The 20,188-nt window shown below is 45.4% G+C and overlaps 1 protein-coding gene across 6 annotated transcripts in view; it reads right to left on the bottom strand.

The window, feature by feature from the left end:
- LOC124717235 (YLP motif-containing protein 1) overlaps positions 1-20,188 on the bottom strand; it is a 404,334-nt gene that overhangs the window by 8,843 nt on the left and 375,303 nt on the right. For 5 of the 6 annotated variants that reach the window (XR_007005724.1, XR_007005722.1, XR_007005723.1 and 2 more), the window contains 2 exons: positions 2,188-2,308; positions 891-1,014 (listed from right to left, as the gene is read on the bottom strand). The gene's annotated coding sequence lies outside the window, so the exon portion shown is untranslated. Of the gene's footprint in view, positions 1-890; positions 1,015-2,187; positions 2,309-20,188 lie in introns of those variants that run through there. The other variant, XM_047244039.1, reaches the window with a different exon arrangement.

Raw genomic sequence — 20,188 nt, 5'->3', positions numbered from 1 at the left:
GAACCCACCGATTCCATATTCTGCTAACAGTCATTGGATCTGGACCAACGCGAGCAGTAATGTCGCGATACGATAAACTGCAATCCTGATAGGCCACAATCCAACCTTTATCAAAGTTAGAAACGTGATGGTACGCATTTCTCCTCCTTACACGAGGCATCACAACAACGTTTCACTAGGCAACGCCGGTCAACTGCTGTTGGTGTATGAGAAATTGGTTGGAAACTTTCCTCATGTCAGCACGTTGTAGGTGTCGCCACCGGCGTCAACCTTGTGTGAATGCTCTGAAAAGCAAATCATTTGCATGTCATAGCATCTTCTTCCAGTCGGTTAAATTTCGCGTCTGTAGCATGTCATCTTCGAGGTCTAGCAATTTTAATGGCCAGTGGTGTACTTGATTCTTGCAGCCCTTATGTGGTTAGGGTACCAGAGTTACATCTTCTTAAAGTTTTCATGGCAGGTGCACCTTGCAGGGATAGTACGTCAGGGTGGCAGTATTTTAAGACCGTGTCATTTGCGGAATTATCTCAGATGAATCAGTAGCCCGAAACCGTCCATCTTTAAAATTACAGTACATTATAGTGTAAAAACATATAGTCTTATGAATGTGTCTGAAAGATACCTCTTACATCTATTTGGTTTGACTGTTGCAGGGGCGCACTGTCTCAGAGAACAATAGCGGACAGACAACTGCCCGCATTACTAACTCTTGACATGGCATACTGAGACAAACATTCTGTGGGCTCTGGCATCCAAGTAAAAGAAGTCAAATGCTCAATTTTACAGCAGGCAGATTCACCTGCAATGCGCGTGACCTTTCTATAAGAAGAAATGTATTAACACTTCATTAAAAGTGTAGCTGTCTCAAAATATAACTGTCAAGCACTTACCACCCTTAATGACAGACATCCTGCTGCAGTGGAGCAATGGCCCAGCTTGCCATGGTACAGTGCCCACGGACTTAGAGAAGTGCGTAGGACCTCTCTGACACGTGGAAGTGGTGCAGGAGCCCTCCTTAAAGACATAAACGTCCCCATTATGATACAACACAATGCTCTGAACTTGGAACAAGTCAGTTTACAACTTAGAGTGACAATTGTAACCTCAGAGAGGAGGCAGAAATTGTTTAAGCATAGCACAAGTGGATTTACTCTTAGGGCAAGTGAATTGTAACATCATATGAGTATGGAAAAGCAATGATTTTCAAATTTCCCACTATAAACTTAGCATTGGAGTCTATACTCAACACAAGTGGTCTAGCTACTGTGCAGGTGGCACCAGTGAGCTGGAAAATCTGATAACTATGTAGGCTGACCCTGTATGCCTAGGTCACGTGACAGAACTGGCCTTGTATCTCCGGGTCAACTTCTTGGAGCTCTGTCTTGGATTTTGACATCATACAGGTTGATATTGTATGCCCAGCTCGCCGTCTTGGATTTACGAATTGTGCACCAACAAGACACTTTCCTATCTTACATTTCTTAATATTCTGCCACTTTACACTCAGAACAACTGCCCTATTTGCAAATTGATGTCAGAGCTGTGGGGAAAAAATCGTAGAACAACTGGGTTATTTTGAATTTCCCCGCCATTTCCTACATAGGGAAACTGTGCTATGCCAGAGGGGTGCAGGAAAGGGTGAAAACTGGCAACAATGCATGATGTCATCGATGATGTGATAGGGAAAGGGGATCAGAGGGGGAGAGAAATCTGGAAACAACTGAGTTTAGCCCCAAACCCGCACAGCCCTACTACTATGTGTAACCAGGGAACAGTTAAATATGTTTGCCTACATCACGCTCGGCAAAATTTGCTGGTCAAACTACGAGTTAACTTCAGTGTCATCTCCAGTTTGTTTTGGCAGTCGCCGGCCGCTGTGGCCGAGCGGTTCTAGGCGTTTCAGTCCGGAACCGCGCTGCTGCTACGGTCGCAGATTCGAATCCTGTCTCGGGCATGGATGTGTGTGATGTCCTTAGGTTAGTTAGGTTCTATGTCTAGGGAACTGATGACCTCAGATGTTAAGTCCGATAGTGCTTAGAGCCATCTGAACCATTTTTTTGTTGCCAGTCAAATGAATAGCGCCGCCTAACGGCCAAGACCTGGTGGCCGTCAATTATCAGCTGATGAAAATCACTTATAAACATAACTACGACATACCATATCAATGAAACAGTTGTTTTTTCGTACCATACTAGGTCACTGTTGTGAGCAGCGCACTGTGCATAAGGGCGTGAAGGACCGGGAACAGTACTGTTTCTCTGCGGACGTCTGAGGAAGACAGTGAGTTCCACTGAGCTGCTGGCGTGACCTGTGAAAGAGAGAAAGATTCCTGAATTAAATGAAAAACAATTTAAACAGATGATTTACTTGAAATGAGTTTATTTTTTAAAATTGGGTCAAAAATAATATCCAATCAGTGAAGTTTATAGAATCAGCCCTTATGATTACACTTCTTCACAGAAAACCCAGTGTCTCAGCTTCATGTATTAATAGTAACTATCGCTCTCACTCCTCCCCCTCCCTCCCTCTCTCTGACACACACACACACACACACACACACACACACACACACACACACACACACACACAATTAATCAAATTATGTTTACCTCGGTTCCCTCAAGACACAAACTCGCATCAAACATTCAAAATCAGCACCATACCGAACAAAGATACTCAATGAACAGACATCTGCGGCTCTAATACAACATTTCTCGAAACGTGCGGCTACTTGGATAACTCTAAATTTGGTTCTTATGTGTGAAAAACATGTAACAATTGAAAGCCAAAACACTGGGAAAACAGCGTGTATAATTACAATCCACAAAACGTCAAGGACGCACAATGTGACAAAAAACGAATTATCCACTACTTGTATTGCGAGAAAAATTGTACACAAACAATTGCTTTTCAGGGTAAATAACATACTTTTTCCGACTACTTCGGTAACATAAGTTTACAGGTCATAAAGTGCAAATCTGGCCACTCCATACAACACAACTATTAAACTAATGCAGATTCAAGTCAGCAGTCACAGCAATGTAGACGCATATACACTCCTGGAAATGGAAATAAGAACACCGTGAATTCATTGTCCCAGGAAGGGGAAACTTTATTGACACATTCCTGGGGTCAGATACATCACATGATCACACTGACAGAACCACAGGCACATAGACACAGGCAACAGAGCATGCACAATGTCGGCACTAGTACAGTGTATATCCACCTTTCGCAGCAATGCAGGTTGCTATTCTCCCATGGAGACGATCGTAGAGATGCTGGATGTAGTCCTGTGGAACGGCTTGCCATGCCATTTCCACCTGGCGCCTCAGTTGGACCAGCGTTCGTGCTGGACGTGCAGACCGCGTGAGACGACGCTTCATCCAGTCCCAAACATGCTCAATGGGGGACAGATCCGGAGATCTTGCTGGCCAGGGTAGTTGACTTACACCTTCTAGAGCACGTTGGGTGGCACGGGATACATGCGGACGTGCATTGTCCTGTTGGAACAGCAAGTTCCCTTGCCGGTCTAGGAATGGTAGAACGATGGGTTCGATGACGGTTTGGATGTACCGTGCACTATTCAGTGTCCCCTCGACGATCACCAGTGGTGTACGGCCAGTGTAGGAGATCGCTCCCCACACCATGATGCCGGGTGTTGGCCCTGTGTGCCTCGGTCGTATGCAGTCCTGATTGTGGCGCTCACCTGCACGGCGCCAAACACGCATATGACCATCATTGGCACCAAGGCAGAAGCGACTCTCATCGCTGAAGACGACACGTCTCCATTCGTCCCTCCATTCACGCCTGTCGCGACACCACTGGAGGCGGGCTGCACGATGTTGGGGCGTGAGCGGAAGACGGCCTAACGGTGTGCGGGACCGTAGCCCAGCTTCATGGAGGCGGTTGCGAATGGTCCTCGCCGATACCCCAGGAGCAACAGTGTCCCTAATTTGCTGGGAAGTGGCGGTGCGGTCCCCTACGGCACTGCGTAGGATCCTACGGTCTTGGCGTGCATCCGTGCGTCGCTGCGGTCCGGTCCCAGGTCGACGGGCACGTGCACCTTCCGCCGACCACTGGCGACAACATCGATGTACTGTGGAGACCTCACGCCCCACGTGTTGAGCAATTCGGCGGTACGTCCACCCGGCCTCCCGCATGCCCACTATACGCCCTCGCTCAAAGTCCGTCAACTGTACATACGGTTCACGTCCACGCTGTCGCGGCATGCTACCAGTGTTAAAGACTGCGATGGAGCTCCGTATGCCACGGCAAACTGGCTGACACTGACGGCGGCGGTGCACAAATGCTGCGCAGCTAGCGCCATTCGACGGCCAACACCGCGGTTCCTGGTGTGTCCGCTGTGCCGTGCGTGTGATCATTGCTTGTACAGCCCTCTCGCAGTGTCCGGAGCAAGTATGGTGGGTCTGACACACCGGTGTCAATGTGTTCTTTTTTCCATTTCCAGGAGTGTATTATAATACAGTTTCGGGTGTAAAATAGAAAACAGAAAAGGCTCTATAGTACTTCACTGAAATACGAACGAGACCCATAGAAGAGGGCATACAGGTGCTGAAACACGCACGAGTAAATAAAAAGGCAACACTGTGTTTTGCAGAACGCAGAGTTTTATTTTAAAACCGAAATCAGTCATCCGAAGCCAGCCGATGCAACTGCTCGTTATCGCACGTCACTGACACAGGTAAATTTTTTTGTTGGTTTACAGCATTGATTTTGTGGCTTGGACGAAACCAATATGGATGAAACTAATTCCACGTTGCAAGCCTATGCCTAGAAATACTGAAGCGGCTAAACAAATCTCCATTCACAATGCAGATGACAGTGGTAGCGCATGCAAAATTTTGCCAATGTGCAATAATGTAGTGCAGAATGAAATTTTCACTGTGCAGCGGAATGTGCGCTGGTATGGAAATTCCTGGCAGAGTAAAACTGTGTGCCGGACCGAGACTCGAGCTCACGACCTTTGCCTTTCGCGGGCAATTGCTCTAACATCTGAGCTACCGAAGCACGACTAACGTCCTCAGAGCTTTACTTCCGCCAGGTCCCGAGTTTGAGTCTCGGTCCGGTACAGAGTTTTAATCTGCCAGGAAGTTTAACAATGTGGTGGCTTATAGCCTACTGACTTACACTTGTAGTAATCATAAGTAAATGGAATATATTAATCTGACGTATATAAATCGAACCACTTTAATATACATAAATTTTATAATTAATCGTTTACCATCACAAGGAGTAAAATAAATTAAAAAAAAAGAAACCAGTGGGAATCGAAACAGGACCACCAGTCTATGACTACCTGTTGTTAACCACACTTTTTTTTCCGGTGGGGCGTTCCTGGTACCCAAAGGGAGAGGCGAGGGTAAAGTGGACATTCGTCACATCCTGAGGCTCGGCCGCCATGTCCCATTCCTTTCCCCAGGGACCAAGACAAGTGTGGGGAATGAGAGGTTGTAGAGAGTAAAGGTACAAACCACGTCAATGAGACACCACCATGCGTAACTGCAAACCAACATCGCGAGGTGGAGGAAGTGTCTACTTGGCGGGACTAATGATTTGTATCTTTTGAATAATCGGTACTGTGAAAAGTGCGAGGATCAACTGCTCATTGCAGTAACACTCTATAACTCCGCGATGGGTTAACAAAGACACGACACAGAAAATTACAGAAAACTTGTCTGTATTTGGCACTTTCAGACAACTGCACAATACCATTCACTAATGACGAGCCAAAAACAAGGACATTTTACTCGCCATCAGCAAATAAATAGTTACTTGCGTGTCCAGATATCCACTTCACAGAATTTGTCTTCATCTGTGGAAAGTATCCCAAGTCTGGAAAGAGAACCAGGTGAGGAGACATCTGATCAGGAGTCATACAGGTAATGAAGGCCAGCATCTGTCGCACCAAGAACTAGACAGCTATCGCCGATCCGTGCACCAGGTGGTGATCGTCCATGTTCAGAAATCCACAGGCGACACTCATTGGGATATCTGCAAAGTGAATCCAGTGAAGGCAAGACCAGCATACTTGCTTCTCATTGACCATAAGAAACCATGCAGACTGGACATTAGTGGCAAGCTAAGGAGCACACATCAATCGATAGACAGACTTCAGTCGATGTGGGGATGCATCCTCTCAACCACATTCAGCGTCCTGTTCTGCTGAAGAGAGCCATAGATTGCCTTCGCAGTCATCAAGCTCATGGGCAATAGCGCAGTACGGACATAGCTCAATTCGAGAAAATAAGAGTGGAAGTAAAAGAATGGCGACAGGAAACCTCAAACCAGGATAGGAGCTGAGAGAGCATGGAGCTAGGGACTCTGAAACAAGATGTTGAGGCTTCTGGGAAAACAGCACCACAGCATTAACTGAGAGCTACGAAAAGCACTGTGCTCTGTCCGGGACATGATACAGGCCTAAACTGATCCAGCAAAGTGGGAGGGTGAGAATCTCATACCTAATCTTGAACACCAAGCTGTGCCACAGCTACGATCGCAGGTTCGAATCCTGCCTCGGGCATCGATGTGTGTGATGTCCTTAGGTTAGCTGTGGCAAATGTATGAACCCAATGCCACTAGAGCGCGACAGCTACGATCGCAGGTTCGAATCCTGCCTCGGGCATCGATGTGTGTGATGTCCTTAGGTTAGTTAGGTTTAAGTAGTTCTAAGTTCTAGGGGACTGATGACTTCAGATGTTAAGTCCCATAGTGCTCAGAGCCATTTGAACAATGTCACTAGAATACGATGGGCAATGAATTGCAGAATGGGAAGTGTCTGTGCCATGATGCCAAACATACATTAACATGTTGTGTCCACTGCAAAAGACTGAGGGCCCATAAACTATGATGTAGGAACTCAGTTCATACTTGGGAGAGTAGGTGCCAGCAGTTGGGGGCAATCGTGCACCACAGCTCAGCTGTGACATTGAGTCCTAAGCATCTAATAGAAGTAGCTACACAATGGAGCAGTGTTATCCTCAGGAAGCCCTCCAACTATAGCCAAAGCGCTCGATTTTTGGACGTTACGGCAGCTACCAGAAGCTTCGCCACATGTGGTAACCCAAGCCAAGGGCTCCCTGACCTCAGCACCATTACAAAGAACTAGAATGGGATCATCCACATGAGGAGGACAGAAAAAGATATGGCCACCTAGAGACATCTCAAGACAGGCGCTGACAGAGGCTCCACAGAAACAGCGTACAACAGTGCAGGCAGTGGGCAGACTTGATGCACCGAATGACAGATCGACGGCCATTCATAAGACGTTGCTCCATGATTTCAACGTTAGTATCAGGGTATCCCATATTGCGAAGCACCCTTTCCAGATAGTCGTGATCGACTGATCAAAAACTTGGCTTAAGTCAAGAGTGGCAAAACGCCCATGCATACGACTTCCATTAATGTTCTTACAACTGATGATGGACAGCGTTTAAACACCACATGCAATATAGGTCTGCCCTCCATGCACATTATGTTACACTGTACTCTGCATAATATCACCACTCTGCCAAAAGTGTGGCAGTCTCCTGACTCTCCTTTGGCTCGGTTCCTGGGGATGCAACAATGGATCTGCTAGCCGATGTTACAGAGCACTAAATCCATGATGCTATCTAGGCAGGTACTACGAACAGGTCACTTGGTCCTGACGGCCTCCGGCTGGAGTTTTATTGGGCATTTGGTCCTCTGCTCGCGCCGGCATAGGCGGAAATTTGTCGACATTGTATGTAGTCCATCATGCAGATTCCCGACTGGCTCCTCGACGGTCTCCTCATTCCCATCCACAAGACTTGGGGTACATCCGAGATATGTGATTATCGCCTATTGACGTTTCTCAACAACAACACGAGGATCTTTACTCAGCTGTTGGCTGCACAGCTTAAACGGGTTGCTCAGTACATGGTTTCCCTTGACCAAACCTCTTTGTGTGGTGCAAAAACATCTGCTATTCCCTCTATCGCTATCGAGACATAATCGCACTTGTTCAAGCTAATCACATGCGTGGGCTTTTGCCCCTCTTGACTTCAGACAGGTTTCTGATCATGTCGATCATGACTATGTGGAAGAAGTGCTCTGCAGTATGAGATACACTGATACTATTGTCAAAGTCGTAATGTGTCTACTTCGTGGAGCAACGTTTCGTGTAGTCTACAATGGCACTCACTCCTTCATCATGATCCTGACGCCACCAAATGTGAGAGCCATACTTCGGGTATCTGAGAGATAGGCAACTGCATGAGCAAGGATACACCTAAGAGGACTGCTACACCACGACCAGTAGGTGAAGCAAGGAACATGTGTTCCATAGAGCCATGAAGAGCAGAAAAAGCAGCAGATGAATCTCCTGAAGAAGGGCGCTGTCAACATTCACAGCACACATCGTTTCATGAAGTAATATCTGTTTATATTTTGACTAAAGTTCAGTCTTGATCACACTATTTATGTTTTAATGATATAGGTAACCGGTTTCGGTTATTTTTACATAACCATCATCAGACCCATGGCTCCCTTAGGATGGTAGGCGGAGCTCTCCTCGCTGCTACGCAGTCAACTCCTAAGGGAGCCATGGGTCTGATGATGGTTATGTAAAAATAACCGAAACCGGTTACCTATATCATTAAAACACAAATAGTGTGATCAAGACTGAACTTTAGTCAAAATATAATAATCAATTGATCACTGTTTTCCAAAAATGTTTACCAAAATAATATCTGCTTGTGGTACACGTGAATGGTATTGAGATTGGCCATGACTGTGTGATAAGTTTGGAAAGCTGCCATCAACACAAATATGGAGGATGAACAGGAAGCTGGCCACTAGGCCCCCATGGAAGGCCATGTCACCGTAACAGGAAGGGAGTCGACCACACCAAGGGGATTCCATTGCCATTTACGCCTCCAGAACAACCATCCTTAGTATCGATGTCATCCACCCGGAGGCAGACGTCGCAACAGGCTGGTTCAGTGGAACACTTTCAGAGGTGCTCCCACAGGTAGCATCAGACACAGAAAGGGGGCCACTGCATCAGATGAAGGTGGGGGAGCGTTGTTGTCCGTATGTGGGTGCTTACCAGACACACGTCATGTCATCCGGTGTCATGGCATTGGAGGACAATGCATCATTTACAACAAGCTGCCAAACCAACAAGACAGCATTTGTGAACCAAAAGGAATAGAAGACAGAAATTTAAGACGCTGATATTTCAATATGTTAGGCAAAGTTTTCTATTGATGAACCCCAACATCACTTGAGAATGTCCTATAAGGGAGAAACTAGCTGTGAATCAACAAAATTGAGACAGCAAATGTGGAAAATGCCACCTTTTTTTAATGAATTAATTGCTGTGGTACTCACTATGAAAAAAACTTTCATTTTGTCGTATAGTCGCTTCTTTTATGACCATCTATAGTCTTTTGAGTTACATGGGTAGTAATCATAACTAAACTGAATATAATAATTTTATGTATATAAGTTGAACTGTTTAAACACACACTGATGGAAAAAACTGCAACACCAAAAAATAATTACTGTATAGTAATGAAACCTTGGGAATACATTCGTCTAGGTAACATATTTAAGTGACTTAAGATTGCAAGTTCACCGGTTAATGTAAGTGCGAGATAAGCCATTGCAAATCTGAAATGCTATTACATTAACAACCGGTGTAACTGCCAGAAGGTCAAATGCAAACATGTAATCGTGCAGGCATTTTGTTGTACAATTGCCGGATGTTAGTTCGTGGGATGGAGTTCCATGCCTGTCGCACTTGGTCGGCCAGTACAGTGATGTTATGTTGTTTGTGGATAATATTGGAGTTGTCGCCCCCGTCCCATATGTGCTCTGTTGGACAAAGATCTGGTGATCGAGCAGGCCAAAGCAACATGCTGACACTCTGTAGAGCTTGTTGGGTTACAGCAGCGGTATGTGGTGGGTATGCGTTATCTTGCTGGAAAACACCTCCTGGAATCCTGTTCATGTACGGCAGCACAGCAGGTCAAATCATCAGACTGACACTAAAACTTGCAGTCAGGATGCGTGAGATAATCACGAGAGTTCTCTTGCTGTCATACGAAATCGCACCCCAGACCATAACTCTAAGTGTATGTCCAGTGAATCTAGCCCTCAACTGGCCTCCCCCTAACCGACACACGGCCGTCACCGGCACCGAGACAGAACCAGCTTTCACCAGAAAACACAGCAGACCTCCACGCAGACCTCCGAGCTCTCGCTTGACACCACTGAAGTCGCAAATAGTGGTGGTTTGGCTTCAGTGGAACGCACGCTACAGGGTGTATGGCTCGGAGTTTCTTTGAAGTAACCGATTTGTACCAGTCCGTTGTGTCACTGTGGTGCCAACTGCTGCTCAAATTACTGCTGCAGATGCAGTACCATGTGCCAGAGCCGTACATCGAACATGATGGTTTTCCTCTCGGTAGTGCCACGTGGCCATCCAGCGGCCGGTCTTCTTGTAACTGTATATTCCTGCCAACATCACAGCCAGTAATCATGTACAGTGGCTAGATTACTGCCACATCTTTCTTTAACAACATAGAAGGTGCATTCAACTTTTCATAGCCCAATTGGACAACCTAGTTCAAACTCAATGAGTTGTTGATAATGGCGTCTTTGTCGGCTTACAGGCATTTTTGACTAAGACCAGCTGGCCCCATCCAATTTCAAAGGTAACTAACGCTCACGACCGTTACAGCATATATTTAAAGCAATCGTGATTTGCAACCTCATAGTGGCGCTACTACGGCCACTGTTATACCACTGGCTCCCAATTTGAACGGACATCATCTTTCACACGTGGAAATATGTCTGTCCATTTTCGTTTACGTCGCACAACTCGTTTCTTCAGCCAGTGTATTTTTAATTTTACAATTCATTGTTTAACATTGTGAGGAATAAAATAAAATGAAGAAAACAATTTCGGTAGTGACAAAAATCGAACATGCGCCTACTAATTACCAGGCAGTGAACTTGACCACTCAGCCACGGATGTCCTACAACAGCTGCTCCTGTAAAACTCCTCATACTCTACACTTGCGCACTACAGTACACGCAGTTTCAGAGAAAAACACCGACCTGGTGCTGTGAGCAACGCAGCACTCGTGGTGCAGGAAGGGATGACGTCACATCAGAGCTGCAGCCGAAAACAGACAGCTGCATCGCTTTTCCGAGTCCATCGCGGCGCCACTGACCATCATTTCAGCACTGGGCGCTGGTTTCTAGTTGCCTCAGTTAGAGCGGCGAAAAACTTGTTTTTGTCCGCTTTATTTGCTTACTAGCACGCATTCGAAAAGAAATGGCGTGATTTCACTGTGATTTCTCGCTCACATTTGAAGGGAGATGGCGTAATTTTAGTGCTATTTCCGGCCTGCATTCGAAGAGAAATGGCATAATTTTAGTGCGATACCTACAACGTGCTGTAGTGTATCAGCGCTTCATAACCGGCTGCGACTGGTGTTTGGTATCAGACGTGCATAATAAACAAATTATTCTCATTGTGCAATGTCATTAGCGATCATTTTCTCGCGTAACTCTAGGAGAGTGAAAAATTCTGGGAATTAAACGATAATGTAAACCAGAGTTTCGCTTGCACTGACTCCAATAGCGTGCAATAAGAATTAACTGAGGTGTAAAAACTCAAGAACGTAGTGCAAAAGCCCGTTCAGCATTCAGCTGCTTCCTGATATGCTCATTTGTTACAAATAATACATTTCTTTTTCGAACCGTCAAGACGCCTGATGGAATCTGTACTACTGATAAGAATAATCTTCACAAACATTTTAAGTTACTTACTTTGATCAAGAATAGCGTCCATTGCTACTTAGCGATCACGAATTAGGAAACGACGAAATTGCAGTAGTCCACCTTCATGTTCTTGTCGAAGGTGTTTAATCCGCTCCAAACGATAATGATGGAGGACGAGCGCACGTAATTTCCGCAATATGCTTAGATGTGGAATATCGATAGTTGTAGAAATAATGCGCGTACTCGTTGAAGCGCTACATTCTGGACGAGTGGATAATTTCTTGCACTTTATCCACACGCTGTTCATTCGCACTTTCAGATGAGATAGGACCGCTGTAGACTGCACCAGTGCCAGGCAGTTTAGTGACGGACGACACGACCAAACGCTTTCGAGTCTGGTGCTCTGCGCTTCGCAAATCCTCTTGCGTATTCTCTTCGAGCAGCAGCGTTTTCATTACAAAACCCGCGCACAGACACCGTACAGGCGTACTCGGCATTTTAAGCACTGGCCAACAAATCACAACCAGAATGCCAGTTGCAAAATTAATAACACGAACAGAAGTTCAAGCAGCCGATAAATAAACTCACAGGGGCTGGAGTCACGTAAACGTACCTCTGTAACCAGCTGGGGATCTCGAGACATATTATATGGACTATTTGTTCTAATTTATTTGTAGTACCACCTGCTGAAACATCTGCTGTTTCTCCTGAAACACCCTGTATTGTTAATAACGCGATGTTATGTAAAATCTGTCTTGGGTTCATCTTCAGTGCGGTAATGCGATCAATATAAGAAAATAATCTAGTCTTAAGCAGCTCAGTGTATTATATACATTTACCTGTTGATTAAAAGTCCGTTTATTGTCTGGTAAAGAAAAATACGTTTCAGTTTTGCTCACACCGTGTGAACCATTTGTAGAAGGAACATTAGGAGTTAGGGCATCTCTTTTTTTGTATATGTTTTCTGCATTCTTGTCCTATGAGATGTTCTGTATCCTTCGGATTGTCATCGCTGTGTATCTACGGGACAGCAAGTATGTCTACTCAGACCGGATCACAGACACTGTCTGTTGGCCTTCGCACATGATGCGTGTTAACTGACAAGTGCGTAGTACACGGCTTAAAATGTTGGTGGGTGGTCAGCGACTGGACTCTGCTGCAACCGGCAGGAATGTGGGAACATCTGTCGGGAGCGATGTAACGGGAAGTCTCGGGGCGGGACGCTGGATGACGGAGCTGTACCTCCACTATAGCGGCGCCCCAAACTCACGTGTCTGTCACTGAACCCGCTTCAGACGTGGGATAGTGCTGGCGCGAACTGCACATACGTTCTACATGCCATCACCGAGCAAAACTAGAAGGGGACTGTCTGACTTCTTGTAAAGTCGTTCGTTCGAATTAAAAAGTGTCGAGAGTTGAAAGATCCTATTTGTTAAGCAAGTGTTGTTCTCTTACCTAACACGGAATTACGTTCTTACTCTTCTGAGGTATGGGCTCAGCTGTTCGTATTACATAGTTGATAGCAGGATCTTACGTTTGCCTAAATTTACGTTAATAGAGTTTTTGCACATGAAGGACGCAGCCGTTTTTCAAGCCACTGCCCAGGCAGTGTGTGTAACTCTTAGGATTAGCGCAGACTGTCGAAGAGGGCGGCGGCGACGACGAAAAGCGAGACGTTGTTCTGTTAGACCGTGGTTGGGAATAAGGGTGCCACGTACATAAAAAATTCTCGGTTTACTTGCCGCGTCAAATTTGGATAACATCCCAAGCTTTCGTTGACTACCTCCGTCATCCTCGTCAGGGCTAAAACTGTCACGTGTTCCTTATTACACTACTGGCCATTAAAATTGCTGCACCAAGAAGAAATGCAGATGATAAACGGGTACTGGACAAATATATTATACTAGAACTGACATGTGATTACATTTTCACGCAATTTCGGTGCATAGATCCTGAGAAATCAGTACCCAGAACAACCACCTCTGGCCGTAAAAACGGCCTTGATACTCCTGGGCATTGAGTCAAACAGAGTTTGGATGGCGTGTACAGGTACAGCTGCCCATGCAACTTCAACACGATACCACAGTTCATCAAGAGTAGTGACTGGCGTATTGTGACGAGCCAGTTGCTGGGTCACCGTTGACCAGACGTTTTCAATTGGTGAGAGATCTGGAGAATGTGCTGGCCAGGGCATCAGTCGAACATTTTCTGTATCCAGAAAGGCCCGTACAGGACCTGCAACATGCGGTCTTGCATTATCCTGCTGAAATGTAGGGTTTCGCAGGGATCGAATGAAGGCTAGAGCCGCGGGTCGTAACACGTCTGAAATGTAACGTCCACTATTCAAACTGCTGTCAATGCGAACAATAGGTGACCGAGACGTGTAACCAATGGCACCTCACGCCCTCACGCCGTGTGATATGCCAGTATGGCGATGACAAATACACTCTTGCAATGTGCATTCACCGCGATGTCGCCAAACATGGATGCGACCATCATGATGCTGTAAACAGAACCTGGATTCATCCGAAAAAATGACGTTTTGCCATTCCTGTACCCAGGTTCGTCGTTGAGTACGCCATCGCAGGCGCTCCTGTCTGTGATGCAGCGTCAAGGGTAACCGCAGCCATGGTCTCCGAGCTGATACTCCACGCTGCTGCAAACGACGTCGAACTGTTCGTGCAGATGGTTGTCGTCTTGCAAACGTCCCCATCTGTTGACTGGCAGCACGATCTGTTACAGCCATGCGGATAAGGTGCCTGGCATCTCGACTGCTAGTGATACGAGGCCGTTGGGATCCAGCACGGCGTTCCGTATTACCCTCCTGAACCCACCGATTCCATATTCTGCTAACAGTCATTGGATCTCGACCGACGCGAACAGCAATGTCGCGATACGATAAACCGCAATCGCGATAGGCTACAATCCGACCTTTATCAAAGTCGGAAACGTGGGGTATGCATTTCTCCACCTTACACGAAGCATCACAACAACGTTTCACCAGGCAACGCCGGTCAACTGCTGTTTGTGTATGAGAAATCGGTTGGAAACTTCCTTCATGTCAGCACGTTGTAGGTGTCGCCATCGGCACCAACCTTGTCTGAATGCCCTGAAAAGCTAATCATTTGCATATCACAGCATCTTCTTCCTGTCGGTTAAATTTCGCGTCTGTAGCACGTCATCTTGGTGGTGTAGCGATTTTAATGGCCAGTAGTGTAATAAACGAACTGAGGCCCGAAGATACGCAGGAGCTTCGTGAGGGTGAACGTGGCTTGTTTTGACAAGCTGCTGTTGATGAGGCAGGACGGAATGTTCTATAAACGTAAATTTGGATAAACATATGCTTGTGCTACAAAATGCATGCTATAAGAACATTTGAACCCATAATTCAAAACAGTCATGACATAATTCCGTGACAGTTACGTAAGAGAACAACAATTAAAGACGTACCACCCTTCACCTGTCAGAAGATTTCCAGTTCGACTGAACGACCTCAAAAGAAACAAGGCACGACATACTCCTCCCAGTTTCGCGTGTTACTGCCATCTAGTGCGTCTGCGTAGATTCACGCCACGATTACCTCGCGCGTTTCATGTAATCGGGAGGAGTGGGCCAGTCTACATCTGCAAACACGTGCGCCTGCGGAACTGCTGGCCAGTCACTTGCGCTGTCTCTGTCTCTCTCTCTCTCTCCCTTTCTCTCACTTTTGTGCATGAACTGAACGCCCTTGCTGCTTGGTGTACATAAAACACCTTCTACAAATTAACTGCCGAAAGTGCTTGGAACTGGAAACAAAAATTTCTCTCTATGTACTAAACGAACACATATCTGCTTCGATAGTTGCTGGCGACTAAGTGATTCCCGTCTTGTTATTTCATTTTCCATATTTTTTTCTTGTTGAAATAATAACAAAGAAATAATAACTAAACAGACTGAATTACATAGCTTTTCTGCTAAACCTTCAAATGAATGGACACAGACTGGACTATTTTCGTCTGTGAATTGTCCGACACCTTTCTTCTCAAATAATGCCGGCCGGTGTGGCCAAGCGGTTCTAGGCGCTTCAGTCTGGAACCGCGCGACTGCTACGGTAGCAGGTTCGAATCCTGCCTCGGGCATGGATGTGTCTGATGTCCTTAGGTTTAAGTGGTTCTAAGTTCTAGGGGATCCATGACCTCAGATGTTAAGTCCCATAGTGCTCAGAGCCATCTGAACCATTTGAACAATCTTGTCAAATAATACTGCTAACATACTGCAAAAGTCCTTTTTGGCGTTAGGGAACGGCGACCTATGCCAATATGCTGTTTCTATGTAATCTTGAATTGTATAGACGTTAGCATCTTCCTTTCTGTTTGTGATGTAAGTCACGTAATGGCCAAGCATCCACATTATAGTGTTGTTTTTTGTTTTTAGGTAGTATTCTGAGTCTGGCCAGAGGAGTATGTCGGTGGTATAATTTGTTTTCAGTGCCTTTTGCAAGGAGCGCTAATCTCTTCCGGACCCAACCCAACACCAGATCATTAGTTGTCCACAGCAATGAAATCTGTGTTGCAGTACGTAAACAAGGCCGCATTTGCAGCATTTGTCAGCATCACTTAATCTTACGCGGTTTAGTTTCTCGTTAGTTGGAATGACATTGTTTATAACTCTGTACCAGGTGGAAACCACTTTCGAAGAACGAACTTTCAAAGTTATATTTTCCCGCACAACCTTCCATGCGATGCTTGGGTATTTCAGTTTAATTAGGTTCAGGCTACCTGTCTGCTGCCACTGAGCAATCAAGGCCTTTCTCGTTGTAATAGTATCTCTGAAGTAGCTCGTTTCGGGGTAAAATGCTCTAATATGAAATACACTGTAATGCTTGCAGTTTATGCCGCTTACGTCAGCTGGTGGTTTCGTACTGGTGGGGCGGATAGCGTGGAACAGCTTGGATGGGATACTGTGTGAATTGCCGTTAATGATCATGGTGGTTCTTTCGACGTACAGTGCTGTCGCCTTCCGACTGACATCAGTTAGTTCCAAATCTCCTGCCTCTCGGGACTTCACGAGGGTATCGTAATGAAGCTTGAAGATATGACCTTGCCACACATACCTGCAAAGACAGCTTCATAATCGTTCTGGCTTGCATTTTGAGGATACCGAACATCTGAGTCACATAAATGCTTTGCACAGTACATAGGTGTCTAAAATCCTGATTTTCTGGATGAGATGTTGAATGCCAGTTGTTTTCGAATATACCACCTTGTACATTCGTTATATGCTTCCAATTTTTTCTGGCATTTACAAGGGGTACCTATCTATGATGACCCCTAATGTTCTATGATTTGCCACAACTGTTGCCCATGGTACAATGACAGTGTTGACGTCACTGATGTTCAAAAGTTTGCATTTACACTCGCTCAGTGTAGCTCACGGGGCTTTGCTGTGGATATCAGTTGCCGTTTTCAGTATCGCGACATCAGGTTCAGACCGTAAGAGAACCACGACGCCATCTGCAAAGGCTCGGACAGTGAAGTTTGCACCTAAGATAGCCAGTTTAATTAGGTTTGCATATATTCTCCTGAGCAGTGGCTCCAGTGGCAACAGAAAAAGCGACGTCGAAAGCGGACTGTTTTGTGACACCCCCTGTGGAATCTGATAACCTTCGTTTGCCGTACACTGATGGTGATTCTGGCACTGATTCCACTGACCATATTCCAGATTATGTTGATTACCCGTCTGTCAAATCCTATTTGTAGCATTACCTGAGCTAGGTACTGATGACTAACACGGTCAAAAGCTTTGCAGTAATCAAGAAAATCTAAGGCACATTTCACATTAGTCACAGCAGCCACAGAAATAATGTTCAGATATTCCGTGATGGGAATCATAATGGATCTCCCTGAAAGGCAGGATTAGATAGTTTTCACCATTTTTTTGAAGAAGGGGCGTCATTCCGCTATTGATTCCCCTGGCAATCGTTTTGTAATTAAAGTTCATTAACGTTATTAGGTGGAAACTGTGTATCGTCTTGTGATCTGTTCGCTTCAGTACTGAAACAATTCTACCTGACTTGATATCCATAGGAATAGGACTGCCTCTCATTATCTCGTTGATAATCTCAGTAAAAATATCGCCAATGACATTCCAAAAATTCTTTGGGCAGACTGTCATGTGATTTGTTAGACGGCGACTTGGTGATGAACTGTAAAATATCTTCTGAAGTACATCCGACAAAAGTTCCAAGGTATCGGCATGAGTAACCTCTCTATCAAAAGCGTGCACCACCTCATCGATAGAAAATTCATCTCTTTCCTCAAGGGAGTTCATTTGTTAGAAATGGCGTTGTAATTGTTGAAAAATTTCCGTTTGACTGGAGAGTAACATCCCATTGTCAGTTTCCAAAACATCGATGCGTGCGCCAGCGGCGTGACTGGTGCCAAATTGATACTTAGATGTCCTCTCTTGATCTACAACAGATTTAGGTTTCGACTTTATGTTCAAATCTTCCATTTGCTTCCGTATTCATGCTCAGAAGTTTGGCCTTGACACCTTTAATTTTAGGAATGATGGTGCCCGTCACGCTGGATTTACCGTACAGTTCTCATAGTACAGTGCAAATAAAACTCAAAGGTTTTCATGGTGTCCTTTGCTGTGCGTGATCCATGATAGATTAAACTTCGCCTCAGTTTCTGTTTCGCTAAATGGGTCCATCAGTCGGCTATAGACGAATAACTATTGACGGAGCTTAAACAGATACTTCACGTGGTGCTGATAAAACTGACTAATTCGTCGTCTCCCAGATGCGAGATATTTAACATCCACTGGGATCTACACAGTTTTGTAGGCTGTGTGTCTAAGTTGACAGTTACGGCAAGGGATAAATGATCGGAAAAACATGCCCGGATAACTCTAGCTGTAAGAATTTTACCACTTACGCTATTGGATACGTACATTGTATCCCATCGGCTGCATGAGGCTGAGGTGACAAACACGTATTTCACTGAGGTGGGGTACTTAAGTTCCCAAACATCTTTCGACTTTAATTTTCCAACCAGCCCCTGTAGTGAAAATTAAGGGTCTGGTCTTATTGTGTAACACAAAGTTAAAATCTCAACCCATTAAAAAGTTATAGACATATTTAAAGTAGTAGCTTCCTGCAATAAAACAATATCTGATTCAGATTCATAAATAAATTGTTGGAGTGATGCTACAGTTAATGCAGATTTAATCTTATTTATATTGAGGGAGACTATTTTATACACTTGAGTCGCGATCACAGTGCGATCTTTTGAAACTTACTGAACAATATTGTTCTCATTCCACATCCATTTTGTTCGCAGACTGGGTGTCTCCAACATGACTGTCGGACTATCCCTGGTGTGTTGCGCCGCATCCTGTATCGACCGCACACACCGAAGTGAGAGATGAATACACTAAACAGGTTCACAAGGATGTAGGTTGCGGTAGTTACTGGGAGATGAAGAAGCTTGCACAGGATAGAGTAGCATGGAGAGCTGCATCAAACCAGTCTCAGGATTGAAGACCACAACAACAACAACAACATCCATTTTGGACAATTCATTCGAACATGGCCACTGTCATTACAAATGAAACAGAAGCCTATTTGTTCACTGTAAGTTACGTGCGCCTTGTACAATGAGATGAGAGGAGATATTCTGCCTGATACGCATTTCCACCGAGCTTATGTCGCTAAGACACTGTAACCGATGTTGGCTCGACCACCGTTCACTGCGCATATATTTCACTTCCCCACACTTTGTTGAAACGCCTTTCAGATAAAATTCGTCAACTTCAAGTGGCAGGCTAAACACACGCACGTTGGTACACGTTGTAGACGAGAACGCTACTCACCGTGACGCCACGGTGACGGAATGCCGCATCTCCCCCACGTTTAAGCAGAATGCATCAACAATTGATTATGCAGTTTCACGAAAAAAAACTGTATCGTAATATGCAGTGTGAACTTGTTCTTACGTGACACCAGTAACATCAACGATCCAATCGTGCAGCTCTAACGAACTTGGTCGACATTCCCTCGTAGACTTGTCACACTCAAAACACAGTGTGCATTTTCTTGGAAACATCCTGGACGTCATGACGACAAAAAGGCGGACAGAACCGCTAACACGGAACAAAACAAAACTCTAAAACAAGTGTACGATAAATAGACACACAACAGAAACAAAACAGTTAGTAGTCGCGGCTTATAAACGCCACGGCGGAGCGGAGGTATCACACGTCCGCACAGCGCAGCGTCCAAAGCGAAACTGGGAAACTCCGACAGCGTCGTGACTCACCGTCAGCCAGCCAGCCAGTGTGACCTTGACGGAGCCGGCACAGAGCAGCGAGGAAAGCACAAGGCGACTCGTTTGACTTGTATGAAGTCACGCGCTGCACTCGATACCAC

This window comes from Schistocerca piceifrons, chromosome 9 (assembly GCF_021461385.2).
Source record: "Schistocerca piceifrons isolate TAMUIC-IGC-003096 chromosome 9, iqSchPice1.1, whole genome shotgun sequence".
NCBI lineage: Eukaryota > Metazoa > Arthropoda > Insecta > Orthoptera > Acrididae > Schistocerca > Schistocerca piceifrons.
This window is presented reverse-complemented; position numbering and strand designations above follow the sequence as displayed.